Raw genomic sequence first — 16,067 nt, 5'->3', positions numbered from 1 at the left:
CTGGTTGGGGCATAGACTTGGATTAGTGTGATATTGAGTGATTTGCCTTAGAAACGAACAGAGATCATTCTGTCGTTTTTGAGATTGCATCCAAGTACTGCATTTCAAACTCTTTTGTTGACCATGATGGCTACTCATTTCTTCTGAGGGATTCCTGCTCACAGTAGTAGATATAATGGTCATCTGAGTTAAATTCACCCATTCCAGTCCATTTTAGTTAGCTGATTCCTAGAATGTCGACATTCACTCTTGCCATCTCTTGTTTGACCACTTCCAATTTGCCTTGATCCATGGACCTGACATTCCAGGTTCCTATGCAATATTGCTCTTTACAGCATTGGACCTTGCTTCTATCACCAGTCACATCCACAGCTGGGTATTCTTTTTGTTTTGGCTCCATCCCTTCATTCTTTCTGGAGTTATTTCTCCACTGATCTCCAGTAGCATATTGGGCACCTACCGACCTGGGGAGTTCCTCTTTCAGTATCCTATCATTTTGCCTTTTCATACTGTTCATGGGGTTCTCAAGGCAAGAATACTGAAGTGGTTTACCATTCCCTTCTCCAGTGGACCACATTCTGTCAGATCTCTCCACCATGACCCGCCTGTCTTGGGCTGCCCCACAGGCATGGCTTAGTTTCATTGAGTTAGACAAGGCTGTGGTCCTAGTGTGATTAGATTGACTAGTTTTCTGTGAGTATGGTTTCAGTGTGTCTGCCCTCTGATGCCCTCTTGCAACACCTACCATCTTACTTGGGTTTCTCTTACCTTGGGAGTGGGGTATCTCTTCATGGCTGCACCAGCAAAGCTCAGCCACCACTGCTCCTTACCTTGGGCGAGGGGTATCTCCTCACCATGCCCTTCCTGACCTTCAATGTGGGATAGCTACTCTAGGCCCTCCTGCGCCCCTGCAGCCACTGTTCCTTGGATGTGGGGTTGCTTCTCCCAGCCACTACCCCTGGCCTCGGGTGTGGGAGTGTGGGGTAGCTCCTCCCGACCGCTGCCCCTGGCCTTGGACGCGGGGTAGCTCCTCTCAGGCGCCCCCCCTGACCTCGGACATGGGGTAGCTCCTCTCGGCCATTCCTGTGCCATCGCAGTCTGGCACTGTTGGCCATTGCCCCTGACCTCGGAAGTGTTAGGTAGGTAGAATAGGGAAAAGGAGTCCAAAATGGCGGTGGCTAAAAGACAAGGAAGGTCAAAGGAAGGTTGGAGGACCAGAGTGAAGACTTCAGGCAGAACAAATAGCACTCCTGGCTAAGCCCAACTTGCATAGGGCAGGCCCAGGTGGAGGAGAAAAACATATAAATGGAGGAGCCAAAGCGCTTTCTCACGAACTCTCTCTCTCCCGTGTGCATGTGCTCTTTCTCTCTCTCTCTCTCTCTCACTCTCTCTCTCTCTCTCAACTGCTATCTTCTAAATAAAATAAAGCTGTAACACTGATTTGCCTAAGAGCTATAACACGGTTTGTCCAAGACCCAAGAGCTGTGACGCGCCAAGGGCTTTAATGTCCGTTGCTCCAAATCTTTGTTGTGACGAGACAAAAAACCAAGGAACATACACTCGCGTGACATCTATGGTGCCATGACTTGGGTTTAACCTGGCTGAAACAACCTCCGCGCAGAAGAGGCCAAGCACAGCAGGAGCCCAACTCAGCGAAGCTCCTGCGCTAGAAGTGGAAGGCGAAGAAACCCAGCGCAGGGGAAGGCCCATAGTGCTGGAAACCGGGACAGTGAAAAACGAACTCAGCAGAAAGCTCACGCGGCCCAGTCTCAGATTCCAGAAGACCTCCGGTTAAGGTAAGAGGTCCTCACTCCTATGGCTGGAGGGACTTTTACAATCTCTAGTTTCTTGTTTCCTTGAACCTCCCGTGAACAGGCTGGCGGCAGGGGGCACAACTGAGGGACTCTGGAGAGGCTACTCCTCAGCATGTCCCAAAGCATGTCTCAGCATGTCGCTGTCTGCTGAGTCCCAGTAGCTGTTACCCAAGCTGGCGGGGGTGGGGGTGGGGTGGGGGGGGGTGGAGGGGGGGCGGTTCTTCTGTCCTTCCTCTTCTCTATGCCAAGGATCAGACCAATGAAACTGTGAGCACCGGTCAGATATTTAGCAAATCTTCCGATGGGCTATGAAGGAGATTCCTTGGCACGTTTTTCCCACTGCTTTTTCCTCCTGTCCTTCAGCTCTCTCCCGGGACTCAAGCCCGGCCAAAACTAATGAAATTCGGGCTCTGATGTCTCATTGCAAAAATTCATTGAGAGACAAAGTGATAAGTGGTGGATTTGTTAGGATCCAGAGAGAAGCCACTCTTCAGGGTGTGAACCATTGCCAAGGGCAAGGGCTGGGGCCATGGTATTAGGCCTGGCTAGGTTTTGTGAGGGGGTGGAATTTATATGCTAATGAGTGAGAGGACCCTGTTTATTTAACTTATATGCAGAGTACATCATGAGACACGCTGGACTGGAAGAAACACAAGCTGGAATCAAGATTGCCGGGAGAAATATCAATAACCTCAGATATGCAGATGACACCACCCTTATGGCAGAAAGTGAACAGGAACTCAAAAGCCTCTTGAGGAAAGTGAAAGAGGAGAGTGAAAAAGTTGACTTAAAGCTCAACATTCAGAAAACGAAGATCATGGCATCCGGTCCCACCACTTCATGGGAAATAGATGGGGAAACAGTGGAAACAGTGTCAGACTTTATTTTTCTGGGCTCTAAAATCACTACAGATGGTGACTGCAGCCATGAAATTAAAAGATGCTTACTCCTTGGAAGGAAAGTAATGTCCAACCTAGATAGCATATTCAAAAGCAGAGCCATTACTTTGCCAACAAAGGTCTCTCTAGTCAAGGCTATGGTTTTTCCTGTGGTCATGTATGGATGTGAGAGTTGGACTGTGAAGAAAGCTGAGTGCCGAAGAATTGATGCTTTTGAACTGTGGTGTTGGAGAAGACTCTTGAGAGTCCCTTGGACTGCAAGGAGATCCAACTAGTCCATTCTGAAGGAGATCAGCCCTGGGATTTCTTTGGAAGGAATGATCCTGAAGCTGAAACTCCAATACTTTGGCCACCTCATGCAAAGAGTTGACTCATTGGAAAAGACTCTGATGCTGGGAGGGATTGGGGGCAGGAGGAGGAGGGGACGACAGAGGATGAGATGGCTGGATGGCATCACTGACTGGATGGACGTGAGTCTGAGTGAACTCCGGGAGTTGGTGATGGACAGGGAGGCCTGGTGTGCTGCGATTCATGGGGTCGCAAAGAGTTGGACACGACTGAGTGACTGATCTGATCTGATCTGATCTGAGTGAGAGGATCATCCCAGCCATTGGTGAACCACCCACTCCTTGCTCCCTGCCTTGAAGCTGTCCTGCCACCTCTGGGTATGTCTTGTTGGCTTATAGATTGGGGATTAAGGTTTACTTCAATTTGACTTGTCATCTTGGACCCAACTGATTGTAATTGTCTAAGGTTATACCCTTGTGCTATGTCATTCTTTCAAAGGTTGTGCTCTGCCCCCTTCCATCCTGTTTCATGGTCTTTTCATGAGCCCCATCCAGACCCACAAGTTTGCCTCTACAATCTTCTGGAAGGACAACCAGAAAATAGCTGGCCTTGGGAGGGAAATACTCTATAATATCCAACCCCCTAATCGTACCCAATACTGGTCACACTGGAGATCTTGGGGACGTCAACTCCAGTCCGGGGGGGTCCCAGGAGGTCATCACGCCTTGACCTGCCTAGGGATCTGGTCCTCGAAAGGTTGTCATGCCTCAACCTGCTCGGGGATCCGCTAGTCTCAGAGGTCCCAGGAGGTCGTCACGCCTCGACCTGCCCGGGGATTCGATCTCTAGGAGGCTGTCACGCCTCAGCTTGCCTGGGGATCTGCACCCTGACCTGGGGACGCCTGGCTCTCAGGTTGCAACAGTTCTGGGTAGGATAAGCTTCAGAAAGACTCACCCCTAAGGAAGTCCACCCATAAAAATCGAAAGTGGTCTTTTTCTTTTCTCCCTGTCATGACTGTCTTTCAGATGGGAAATAACTAATCCACTTCCCGGCAGACGCCCTTGAGATGCATCCTTGATAACTGGAAGCTGTTCGACCCTCTAGCTCTAAGGAGAAGTCATTTGAAATTCTTTTGTGCCGCTGTGTGGCCACAGTATCCACTGGGGGACGAGGAACACTGGCCTGAGGATGGAACTTTAAATTACAATACCATCCTGCGATTAGAATTATTCTGCAAAAGACAAGGGAAATGGACAGGGATCCCCTATGTCCAAATTTTCTTCAGACTAAGAGATATGAAGGAACTCTGTCTTAAGTATGGGATTATAGTATGCCCTAAAAGTGAGCCCACTAGGCAAATGATGTTAGGCACAGGCAACCAAGAAAAGGAACCCCCTCGTGAAGGCTCACCTCCCACAGCTCCCGAGTTGCCTGGTGCTCCTTCCTCGTACCCAAACGTGCCCCCATATCCGGGAGCACCTCCTCCACAAAAGCCAGCTCGAGTATGTCCTTTAGTTGAAACTGGAGGATAATTCGGACCAACTCAGGTCCATAAGCCCTTCTCCCTCTTAGAACTAAGGCAGATCAAACAAGACCTGGGAAGCTATACAGATGACCCAGGCAAATATATAGATACATTCCAACATATTACCTTGGCCTTTGACTTGACGTGGAAAGACATCATGGTCATATTTAGTCAAACTTTATCTGATCCTGAACATACCAGGGTCTTAAAGGAAGCCCGGAGGTATGCAACAGTGCTCCACATTTCCAGTGATAGATACCCAGTAGGGGAAACTGCAGTCCCCGATCCTAATTGGAATTATAATGACCCTGAGCACATCTGGGAAAGAGATCACTTTCTAATCTGTGTGAAGGCAGGACTGAAAGCAGCCCAACAAAAAGTAATTAGCTGTGCCTGGGTCTCAGCAATAACTCAGGAGCCCAGTGAGAACCCCATTGCCTTTCTGGAGAGGCTAAAAGAGGCACTCCAAAAGTTTACCAACCTGGACTTAGACTCTTACGAGGGACGGGTGATTTTAAAGGACAAATTCCTGTCCCAATGTGCATCAGATATCAGAATTAAGTTACAGCAGCTACAACAGCAGGACCCTGCTGCCTCTTTAGATGAGATGGTCCAGACAGCCACCAATACCTTTTATAACAGAGAACAGGAGAAGGAGGCCAAGGCCCAGGAGAAGGAGAGAAAGAAAGACAAGGCATGCCCAGATGCTGGCCGCCCTCCAGAGAAGCCCTATGGCAAACCCCGAGTCCTTGAGGGACAAGGCACGAGACAGATGCCTGATCTGTAGACGGGCGGGGCATTGGGCCAAAGAGTATCCAAACCGTGACAAGTCTCCTAGAACAGCGTGCCACAAATGCCATCAACTGGGACATTGGGCAGCACTCTGCCCTCGAGACTCAAGAGCCTCAAGGTCAAGTGCCAAGCCTACCCTCACGATGGTTCAAGAGGACTGAAGCGGCCCGCTCCAACCAGCCCGCCTGTCACAGATAACCATCACGGGGCTGGAGCCAAGGGTGCGACTGGATGTGGCAGGTAGGCCTGAGAATTTCTTAGTTGACACAGGGACTACCTACTCTGTCTTGATCTCCTACTCCAGAGCCTTCTCCTCCCAAACCTGTATCATTTTGGGCGCTACAGGAAAAGCAACTACTAAAAGATTCACCCGAGCATTTGTTTGTTGCTGGGATGGACAAATATCTTCCCACCAGTTTCTGGTGGTCCCTGAGTGTCCTACCCCCTTATTGGGAAGAGACATACTCACTAAACTGGGGACCACCCTTGTGATGGGAAGTTTTTCAGCCCCTAGAGCTCTACAGCTCCTGGTTACTACTGAAGAACCCATTACACCTTCAATAGAGAGAGACCAAAAACTATGGGAAGACAAAATTAACCCACAGGACCAGGGGATTCCTGGACGAGCCCACCACGCTGAACCGGTCATCATTGTCCTCCGAGATCCCACTCAGTTTCCTAACCGGAAACAATATCCTCTCAAAAGAGAGGCTCGGGAGGGACTATAGCCTTTAGAAATAAATTCCTTGCTTGTGGGCTATTGGTCCCCACCAGTTTGCCATGTAACACCCCAATCCTCTCAGTAATGAAAAAAGACGAAACCTGGCGAATGGTTCAAGATCTCCAGATCATAAATGAAGCTGTAGTCCCCCTCCATCCCACAGTACCCAATCCCTATGTAATCTTGGGAGAAATCCCACCCAGTGCCAAGTGGTTTACAGTCTTGGATCTCAAAGATGCATTTTTTTTTTTTTTTTTGCATACCACTGGCTAAAGAATCCCAATACCTTTTTGCCTTTGAGTGGGAGGCCCCAGGAGAAAAACACCAACAGATGGCTTGGACAGTATTACCTCAGGGGTTCAGAGATAACCCCCACCTGTTTGGACAGGCCCTTAGCCGGGATCTCGTAGATCTGGACCTGGGACCTAATGGGAAAATATTACAATACATAGATGACCTACTAATCTGCTCTCCAGATGAGAAAAGTGCCCAACAACATGCAATTCAGGTTCTAAACTTCTTGGCAGAAAGGGGATATAAAGTCTCCCGTGCTAAGTCACAGACGGTCGAGACAAAGGTCACTTACCTGGGAGTTCAGATTACACACGGGTCCAGGAGGCCGTCCTCTGATTGGGTACGAGGAATTCTCCAGTTGCCCTCCCCCACGACTCGAAAACAATTGCGAGCTTTCCTGGGGCTAACTGGATATTGTAGAATCTGTGCCTAGCCCTTATATGAAAGCTTAAAGGGACGAGATGATTCAATCCCACTGATGTGGGGGAACTCCTCAAAAGAAGGCAGAGGCTACACTAAAACAGGCCTTAACTCAGGCACCTGCCTTGAGGTTGCCAGACCCAGAAAAAGCATTCCAACTTTATGTCCATGAAAGAGAGGGAATAGCCTTGGGAGTGTTAACTCAAAGGTTGGGATCTGAGCCCCAGCCTGTAGCTGGCAGAAGGCAATGGCACCCCACTCCAGTGTTCTTGCCTGGAGAATCCCAGGGACGGGGGAGCCTGGTTGGCTTCCATCTATGAGGTCGCACAGAGTCGGACACAACTGAAGTGACTTAGCAGCTGTAGCTTACTTATCCAAGAGGCTCGATCCAACTACCCGAAGCTGGCCCCCCTGCCTTCGAAATCTTGTAGCTATTGCAATCATGATAGAAGATGCTTTAAAACTCTCCTTTGGGGGCAAACTAACTATTTTTACCAGCCACCAAGTAAAACAACTCCTAAATGGGAGAGGCCATTTATGGATGTCTGATCAAAGAATCCTCATATATCAAGTAATGCTAATGAAAAATCCAGGCCTCACTATATCCCCTTGTGAGGTTCTTAACCCAGCCACCCTCCTGCCTACCCCCGAGGGCTCTCTCCCCTTTCACTCTTGTCTAGAAACCTTGGACCACTGGACAAAACCCCGAAAGGGATTGTCAGAAGATCCTCTGACCAATCCTGAGGAAATCTGGTACATTGATGGAAGCAGCTTTGTCTTGGAGGGAAAAAGAAGAGCCGGGTATGCAGTAGTCTCCAATTTTGAGACCATAGAGGCTAAGCCTCTGCCACCAGGTACTTCAGCCCAATTAGCTGAGCTCATAGCCCTGACTCGAGCTTTAGAGCTGGGAAAAGGAAAAAGAATAGCCATTTACACTGACTCCAAGTATGCCTTTCTGGTGCTACATGCACATGCAGCTATTTGGAAAGAAAGGGGCCACTTGACTACCCGAGGGTCCCCAATCAAATATGGTGATCAGATTCTTCAACTCTTGGAGGCAGTCCATCTGCCCACTGAGGTTTCAGACTCCCACTGTAAAGGACACCAAAAAGGGAACACAGAAGTGGCACGAGGGAACCAAGCAGCTGATCAGGCAGCTAGGAGAGCAGCATTACAGAACCATGACCTAATAAGGATTGCCACCTTAGTTCCACAGACTAATTTGCCAGAAACTCCTTTATATACTGAAGGTGAGACTCTTAAAGCTAAGAGCGAGGGCTTTCAAGAAGATCATATGGGGTGGTTCCAAAAGGAGGGACTCCTTTTTCTGCCTGGGAACCTCCAATGGAAGTTGGTTAACTCCTTACATGCCACTACTCATTTAGGAGAAAAGGCCCTCCAAAGATTACTAGAAAGGTCCTTCAGAGGAACAGGCTACCAAATAACTATAAGACAGGTGGTCTCCTCTTGTCCCACTTGCCAATTAAACAACCCTCAAGGAGCTCAAAGACCCCAGCTGGCCCAGCCCGTCCAACGACATGGGGCCTACCCAGGAGAGGACTGGCAGATGGACTTCACCCAGATGCCAGTTTCTCAAGGGTATAAATACCTATTAGTTATGATAGATACATTCACAGGATGGATTGAAGGCTTTCCCACCCAGACCGAGAAGGCTGAGGAGGTGGTAAAAAAAAACTGCTCCATGAAATCATTCCAAGATTTGGTCTGCCCAGGTCATTACAGAGTGACAATGGGACATCATTTACTTCTAAAGTCACCCAAGGGGTCTCAAAAGCATTGGGCATTACTTATTATCTCCATTGTGCCTGGAGGCCTCAGTCCTCAGGAAAAGTAGAAAGAGCCATTCAATTCTTAAAATCAGTGATAAAAAAAAAAGATAACCTAAGAGACCTCCCTCGGATGGAAGGAAGCTTTACCAATAGCTCTCCTCCGCACCCGAATTGCCCCTAAGGAATAGGTTGGTCTTAGTCCTTATGAGATGCTATATGGGAGACCTTTTGTTTATGTCAATGACCTCTTCCTAGATCTAGAGGTTCAGACCCTCCAGTCTTATACCATGGCCATTGGGCAATTCCAACAGGATATACACTTGTGGGGTATGAACCAGGACCCAAAAGATTCTAAAGAGTCACCAGTATATGCTCCAGGAAATCAAGTCCTAATTAAAGTCTGGAAAGGTGGGTCCCCAAAGGCTCAACTCCAGCCCACATGGAAGGGCCCCTACCCTGTAATACTTTCTACCCCCACAGCAGTCAAGGTACCAGGACATGACTCCTGGATTCACTACTCATGAGTCAAGCTGTGGAAGAAAACAGAAGAGGACACTCGATACACCTGTGAACCCCTGGGAGATCTCAGATACCTATTCAGAACTACCAATGAGTGTCATTCTAATGAACACCCTCAAAATCTGGTTTCTGGGGATAAAATTTCTCAGGATAACTCTAAAGAGCCAATACAGCTTGACAGAGACTGTACTCCAAAACAGACAGGAGAGAGATCTTCTGATCCCTGAACAAGGAGGGACTTGAGCCAAGGAGGGACTTGAGCCATACTGGCCATGTGAATTTAAAATCAACCAATGTCCCTACTAGTCCTTGTTATGCTATATTGATGATACTTATGATTATTCCATGTACTGTCAATTGTCTACCCTGTTTTGTCTCTGCCCAGGTCAACCAGCTACAACATGCAGTGCCAGTTCAACAAAGATTTAAAACTACAGCCGACCACGGAAAATATCACACACCCTTGGACACCACTATAAGGACTCTGAGGATTGAGACTAGCAAGAGGGGGAGGCCCAATACCCCTCACTGTCCCAGTTCAGCAGGAAGTAGCCAGAAAGACCTTGACGCCCCTATTCCCAAATGAGATGCTATATGGGGCCTCCCATCTCTTGAGGAGGGGATGTTAGGTAGGTAGAATAGGGAAAAGGAGTCCAAAATGGTGGTGGCTAAAAGACAAGGAAGATCAAAGGAAGGTCCGAGGACCAGAGTGAAGACTTCAGGCAGAACAAACAGCACTCCTGGCTAAGCCCAATTTGCATAGGGCAGGCCCAGGTGGAGGAAAAAAACATATAAAAGGAGGAGCCAAAGCGCTTTCTCACGAACTCTCTGTCCCCCACGTGCGTGCGCTCTTTCTCTCTCTCTCTCCCTCCCCGTGCATTCCTCCACTCTCTTCTCTTCGAGTCTTTGGGTTGGCATGCCCTCACACTTCGAGGATGGATTCTTCTACTATCTTCTAAATAAAATAGAGCTGTAACACTGATTTGCTTAAGAGCTATAACACGGTTTGTCCAAGACCGGAGAGCTGTGATGCGCTGAGGGCTTATGTCCGTCGCTCCAAATCTTTGTTGTGATGAGACAAAGAACCGAGGAACATACACTCTCGTGACAGTACTATCTTTCCAAAATGTCAAAATCTGTCTCCTCAAACATTGCTAACACAGCCTTTTGATCAAAATAACAATTTCATGAGAATGCCAGCCCTGCAAAGCTTTGACAGCAACTATGAGAAGATGGAAGGTAAGATCAGAATTTGTTAAACTGAAAGTTTGATTTAAAGGCAGGTCTTTTAAAGGAGGCATGGCTGATTAGGACTGGGTAAGAATTTAAGATCCAACAGTCCAGGATTGGTGGAGAGGCAGCAAAAGATTCAAAGACTCTCAGGTTGTAAACTGTTAATGTTTCACACTGAGGAGGTGATGAGTCTTCCGGGAAATTCCTATAATGAAGAATCAAATAACCATTTGCCTGAGCAGGTGACTCCTGGATGAATAAACATGCTAATGAGTACAAAGAAATGGCGCAAGTTACAATTACACAAGGCAATAAGGTGTGGTTTGGTCCAGTGTCCACGTTTCTGTGTTCAGAAGCTTTGTGTCAAGATTGTGCTAGATTAATGAAATGAATGGTGGATCATTCCTTCATTTTTTATGCTATGGTATATTTTGCATAAGATCAGAATTATTTGTCATTTGAGCATTTGGGTGTACATAACTTTTAAAAATAGTCTTAAGATTGGTATTTTCCTTGTGGGAAGATTAACATTGATTTCATTTTCCTGTTTTTTTTTTTTAATTAATTAGACTTTTTTTTAGAGCAATTTTAGGTTCACAGCAAAACTGAGAGAAAAGCACAGAAAATTCCTAATATACACACCCTGCCTCTGCCCCTCACCGCTCCCAGTAGATTCCCCCACTATCAACTCCCCATGCCAGACTAGCACATTTGCTATAATCAACAAACCTACATAGACACATCATGATCACCCAAAGTCCACAGGATTCACTCTTCGAGTTGTACATTTGTCAACTACAAATTGGCACTTAGCAAGAGCATTGCCAACGACTGAACAACAAAAGCATTTGCCATCAGCCTCTACAGAGACTAAACCCCATGCTGCTATAGCTGATGACCTTCAACAACCCCTGAGGGAGTTCAGGGTGGAGTGAGGCACTCCGTGCTCCAGGGAATCTGGTGGGATCAGTTCAGTTCAGTTCAGTTCAGTCACTCAGTCGTGTCCGACTCTTTGCGACCCCATGAATCACAGCACTCCAGGCCTCCCTGTCCATCACCAACTCCCGGAGTTCACTCAGACTCATGTCCATCCAGTCAGTGATGCCATCCAGCCATCTCATCCTCTGTCGTCCCCTTATCCTCTTGCCCCCAATCCCTCCCAGCACCAGAATCTTTTCCAATGAGTCAACTCTTCGCATGAGGTGGCCAAAGTACTGGAGTTTCAGCTTTAGCATCAGTCCTTCCAAAGAAATCCCAGGGCTGATCTCCTTCAGAATGGACTGGTTGGATCTCCTTGCAGTCCAAGGGACTCTCAAGAGTCTTCTCCAACACCACAGTTCAAAAGCATCAATTCTTCGGCGCTCAGCTTTCTTCACAGTCCAACTCTCACATCCATACATGACCACAGGAAAAACCATAGCCTTGACTAGACGGACCTTTGTTGGCAAAGTAATGTCTCTGCTTTTCAATGTGCTATCTAGGTTGGACATTACTTTCCTTCCAAGTAGTAAGCGTCTTTTAATAGTTCCTTGTATAGTTGGATGTTTTTAGGAACAGATTTTATCATCTCAATCCTTTCATCTCCTCATATCTAGAAGAGAACTAAATCCCTTCATAATGATATCAGATCCTCATGACTAACAAAAAAGCTTTTGTAAAATTAGTGCTTCATGGTATTGAACTCCCCCTTCACCAAAACCTTATATATTGACTTTTCCCCCACTGCCACTTTGGAGCAGTCTCTCAGAGCTATCTGAGATGGTCCTGGCCTGAAGTCCTCCTTTTGCCCCAAATAAAACTTAATTCACAACTCTCAAGTTGTACATCTTTTTAGTGGACACATTCTATGGGTTTTGACAAAGGTATAATGACATATATCCCTCATTATTGTATCATACAGAATAGTTTCACTGCCCTAAAATCCTCTGTGTCCCACCTATCAATAGTCCAACCCTCCCTCTTAACTCCTGGCAACCATTGATCTTTTTACTGCTTCCATAGTTTTGGCTTTTCCAGAATATCATAGAGTTGGATTCATATAATATATAACCTTTTCAGATTGGTTTCTTTAACTTAGTAATTTGCCTGTAAGTTTCCCCTATGTCTTTTCATGGTTAAATAGCTAATTTCTTTTTAGAAATCCATTGTTTAGTTCATCCATTGTCTGGATGCACTACAGTTTATTTATTCACTCACCTACTAAAGGATATCTTTGTTGCTTTCTGTTCTGGGAAATTATGAATAACGCAGCTATGAAGATTTGCGTGCAAGTTTTTGTGTGGACAAAAGTTTTCAGCTCCTTTGGGTAAATGCCAAGGAGCACAATTACTGTGTATTATATTTAAAGGTCTGTTTAGTTTTGTAAGAAACTGCGAAGCTGTCTTTCAAGCTGTCTGTTTTGCATTCTCATCAACAATGAGTTCTTGTTGCTTTATAACTGTTAGGTAGGTAGAATAGGGAAAAGGAGTCCAAAATGGCGGTGGCTAAAAAACAAGGAAGGTCAAAGGAAGGTCCGAGGACCAGAGTGAAGACTTCAGGCAGAACAAACAGCACTCCTGGCTAAGCCCAATTTGCATAGGGCAGGCCCAGGTGGAGGAAAAAAACATATAAAAGGAGGAGCCAAAGCGCTTTCTCACGGACTCTCTCTCCCACGTTCGTGCGCTCTTTTCTTTCTCTATCTCTCTCTCTCTCTCTCACTCTCCTACTATCTTCTAACTAAAATAGAGCTGTAACACTGATTTGCCTAAGAGCTGTAGCACGGTTTGTCCAAGACCTGAGAGCTGTGACGCGCCGAGGGCTTTAAAGTCCATTGCTCCAAATCTTTGTTGTGACGAGACAAAGAGCCGAGGAATACACTTGCGTGACATAACCTCATGAACTTTTGGTGTTGCCAGTGTTTTGGGTTTTGACCATTCTGCTAGGCATGTAGTGGTGTATCTCAATGTTGTTTTCATTTACAATTTCTTAAGGACATATGGTGTCCAGCATCTTTTCATATGTTTGTTTGCCATCTGTGTATCTTCTTTCATTCTGTCTTCCCTCTAATGGATAAGGATAAGAGACTTGTGGAAGCTTCCTGATGGGAGAGACTGACTATGGGGGAATCTGGGTCTTGTTTTGATGGGCGGGGCCATGCTCAGTAAATCACTTAATCCAATTTTCTGCTGATGGGCAGGGTTGTGTTCCCTCCTTGTTGTTTGGCCTGAGGCCAAACTATGATAGGGGTAATGAGGGTAATGGGGACCTCCTTCAAAAGGGCTTATGCCAGTACTGTTGTATTCAGTGCCCCTGACCCCACAGCAGGCCATTGTCCATCCACGCTTCCACCAGAAACTCCTGGACACTCACAGGCAAGTCTGGCTCAGTCTCTTGTGGGGACACTGCTTCTTTCTCCTGGCTCCTGGTGCACACAAGGTTTTGTTTGTGCCCTTCAAGAATCTGTTTCTCCAGTCCTGTGGAAGTTCTGTAATCAAATTCCACTGGCCTGCAAAGCTGGATACAGACATCCTGGAATGCAAAGTCAAGTGGGCCTTAGGCAGCATCACTGCAAACAAAGCTAGTGGAGGTGATGAAATTCCAGTGGAACTATTTCAAATCCTAAAAGATGATGCTGTGAAAGTGCTACACTCAATATAAACTCAGCAGTGGCCACAGGACTGGAAAAGTTCAGTCTTCATTCCAATCCCAAAGAAAGGCAATGCCAAGGAATGCTTAAATTACTACACAGTTGCACTCATCTCACACACTAATGCTCAAAATTCTCCAAGACAGTATTCTTCAGCAATAAGTGAACCATGAACTTCCAGATGTTCAAGCTCGTTTTAGAAAAGGCAGAGGAATCAGAGATCAAATTGCCAACATCTGCTGGATCATCAAAAAAGAAAGAGAGTTCCAGAAAAACATCCGCTTCTGCTTTACTGACTATGCCAAAGTCTTTTACTGTATAGATCACAACAAACTGAGGAACATTCTTAAAGAGATGGGAATACTAGACCACCTTACCTGCCTCCTGAGAAATCTGTATGCAGGTCAAGAAGCAACAGTTAAACCAGACATGGAACAACAGACTGGTTCCAAATTGGAAAAGGAGAACATCAAGGCTGTGTATTGTCACTCTGCTTATTAAACTTACATGCAGAGTATATCATGTGAAATGCTAGGCTGGATGAAACACAAGCTGGAATCAAGATTGCCAGGAGAAATATCAATAACCTCAGATATGCAGATGACACCACCCTTACGGCAGAAAGTGAAGAGGAACTAAAGAGCCTCTTGATGAAAGTGAAAGAGGAGAGTGAAAAAGTTGGCTTAAAACTCAACATTCAGAAAACAAAGATCATGGCATCTGGTCCGATCACTTCATGACAAATAGAGGGAAACAATGGAAACAGTGGATGACTTTATTTTCTTGGGCTCCGAAATCACTGCAGATGGTTACTGCAGACATGAAATTAAAAGATGCTTGCACCTTGGAAGAAAAGCTATGACCAACCTAGACAGCATATTAAAAAGCAGAGACATTACTTTGCCAACAAACGTCTGTCTAGTCAAAGCTATGGTTTTTCCAGTGGTCATGTATGAAAGTGAGAGTTGAACCATAAAGAAAGCTGAGCACAGAAGAATTGATGCTTTTGAATTGTGGTGTTGGAGAAGACTCTTGGGAGTCCCTTGGACTGCAAGAAGATCAGACCAGTCATTCTAAAGGAAATCAGTCCTGAATATTCACTGGAAGGACTGATGCTGAAGCTGAAACTCCAATACTTTGGCCACCTGATGTGAAGAACTAACTCATTGGAAAAGGCCCGTGATGCTGGGAAAGCAAGTTCTGGGAATTGGTGATGGACAGGGAAGCCTGGCATGCTGCAGTCCATGGGGTCACAAAGAATCAGACACAACTGAGAGACTGAACTGATTGAACTGATATCTTTGGTGAGATCTTATAACCATTTTGTAATTGGGTTGGTTTTCTTGCTGAGTTTTAAGAGTTTTAGTGCAGTTTGGATAATGGTCCTTTATCAGACATTCTTTTACAAATATTTTTTTCCCAGTCTGTGGTTTGTATTTTATTTCTCTCGACAATGTCTTTCACAGAGAAGAAGCCTTTTAATTTTAACAAAGTGTAGTTTACAAAATGATTTCTTTTGTGGATCATGCCTTTGGTGTTGTATCTAAAAAGTCATCATCATATCTTGCATGCATGCATGCTAAATCCTTGAGTCATGTCTGACTCTTTGCAACCCTATGGACTGTAGCCCACCAGGCTCTGTCCATGGGATTCTCCAGGCAAGGATACGGGAGTGGGTTGCCATGCCCTCCTCCAGGGAATCTTCCTGACCCAGGGATCAAACCTTCGTCTTTTATGTCTCCTGCATTGGCAGGTGGGTTCTTTACCATTAGCTCCACCTGGGAAGCCCCATCAAGCCCTATATAATATTATTACCTGGGATCTCCTGAGAACACTGATGTCCAGGTCTTATCCCAAATCAATCAAATAAAAATATTTGGGTTGGGACCCAGGTATTAGGATTTTTAAAGCTTCCCCAGGTAATTCTAACACAGGTCCTAAGTTGAGAACCTCTATACTCACATAAGAAAAAAGAAAACATTTAATATAGGCTATAGGGAATTTTAGAAGTCAATGGGAAATGAAAGTAATTTTTTAAAAAAGGACTTTGACTTTGAATTTCAAGCTTCAGATGGCTCTGAAAACAGGACAAGCCATAGAAAAGCTGTTAGAAGTATAAAACCTCATTGTAATGTGGTAGTGTGGAT

The 16,067-nt window shown here is 45.9% G+C and overlaps 1 long non-coding RNA gene across 1 annotated transcript; it reads left to right on the top strand.

Annotated features, from left to right (window-relative positions):
- Positions 1-308: 308 nt before the first annotated feature.
- On the top strand, positions 309-10,044 carry LOC147344004 (uncharacterized). The gene is made up of 3 exons (XR_015155578.1): positions 309-1,796; positions 7,406-7,607; positions 9,448-10,044. It is a non-coding gene; the product is annotated as an uncharacterized LOC147344004 (long non-coding RNA).
- The last annotated feature ends 6,023 nt before the right edge of the window (positions 10,045-16,067 follow it).

The sequence above is a fragment of the Bos grunniens genome, chromosome 26 (assembly GCF_055505025.1).
Source record: "Bos grunniens cultivar Pamir isolate PY7600 chromosome 26, Bosgru_T2T1.0, whole genome shotgun sequence".
NCBI lineage: Eukaryota > Metazoa > Chordata > Mammalia > Artiodactyla > Bovidae > Bos > Bos grunniens.
Note: the sequence above shows the minus strand (reverse complement) of the source record. Positions and strands in the feature narration are given on the sequence as shown.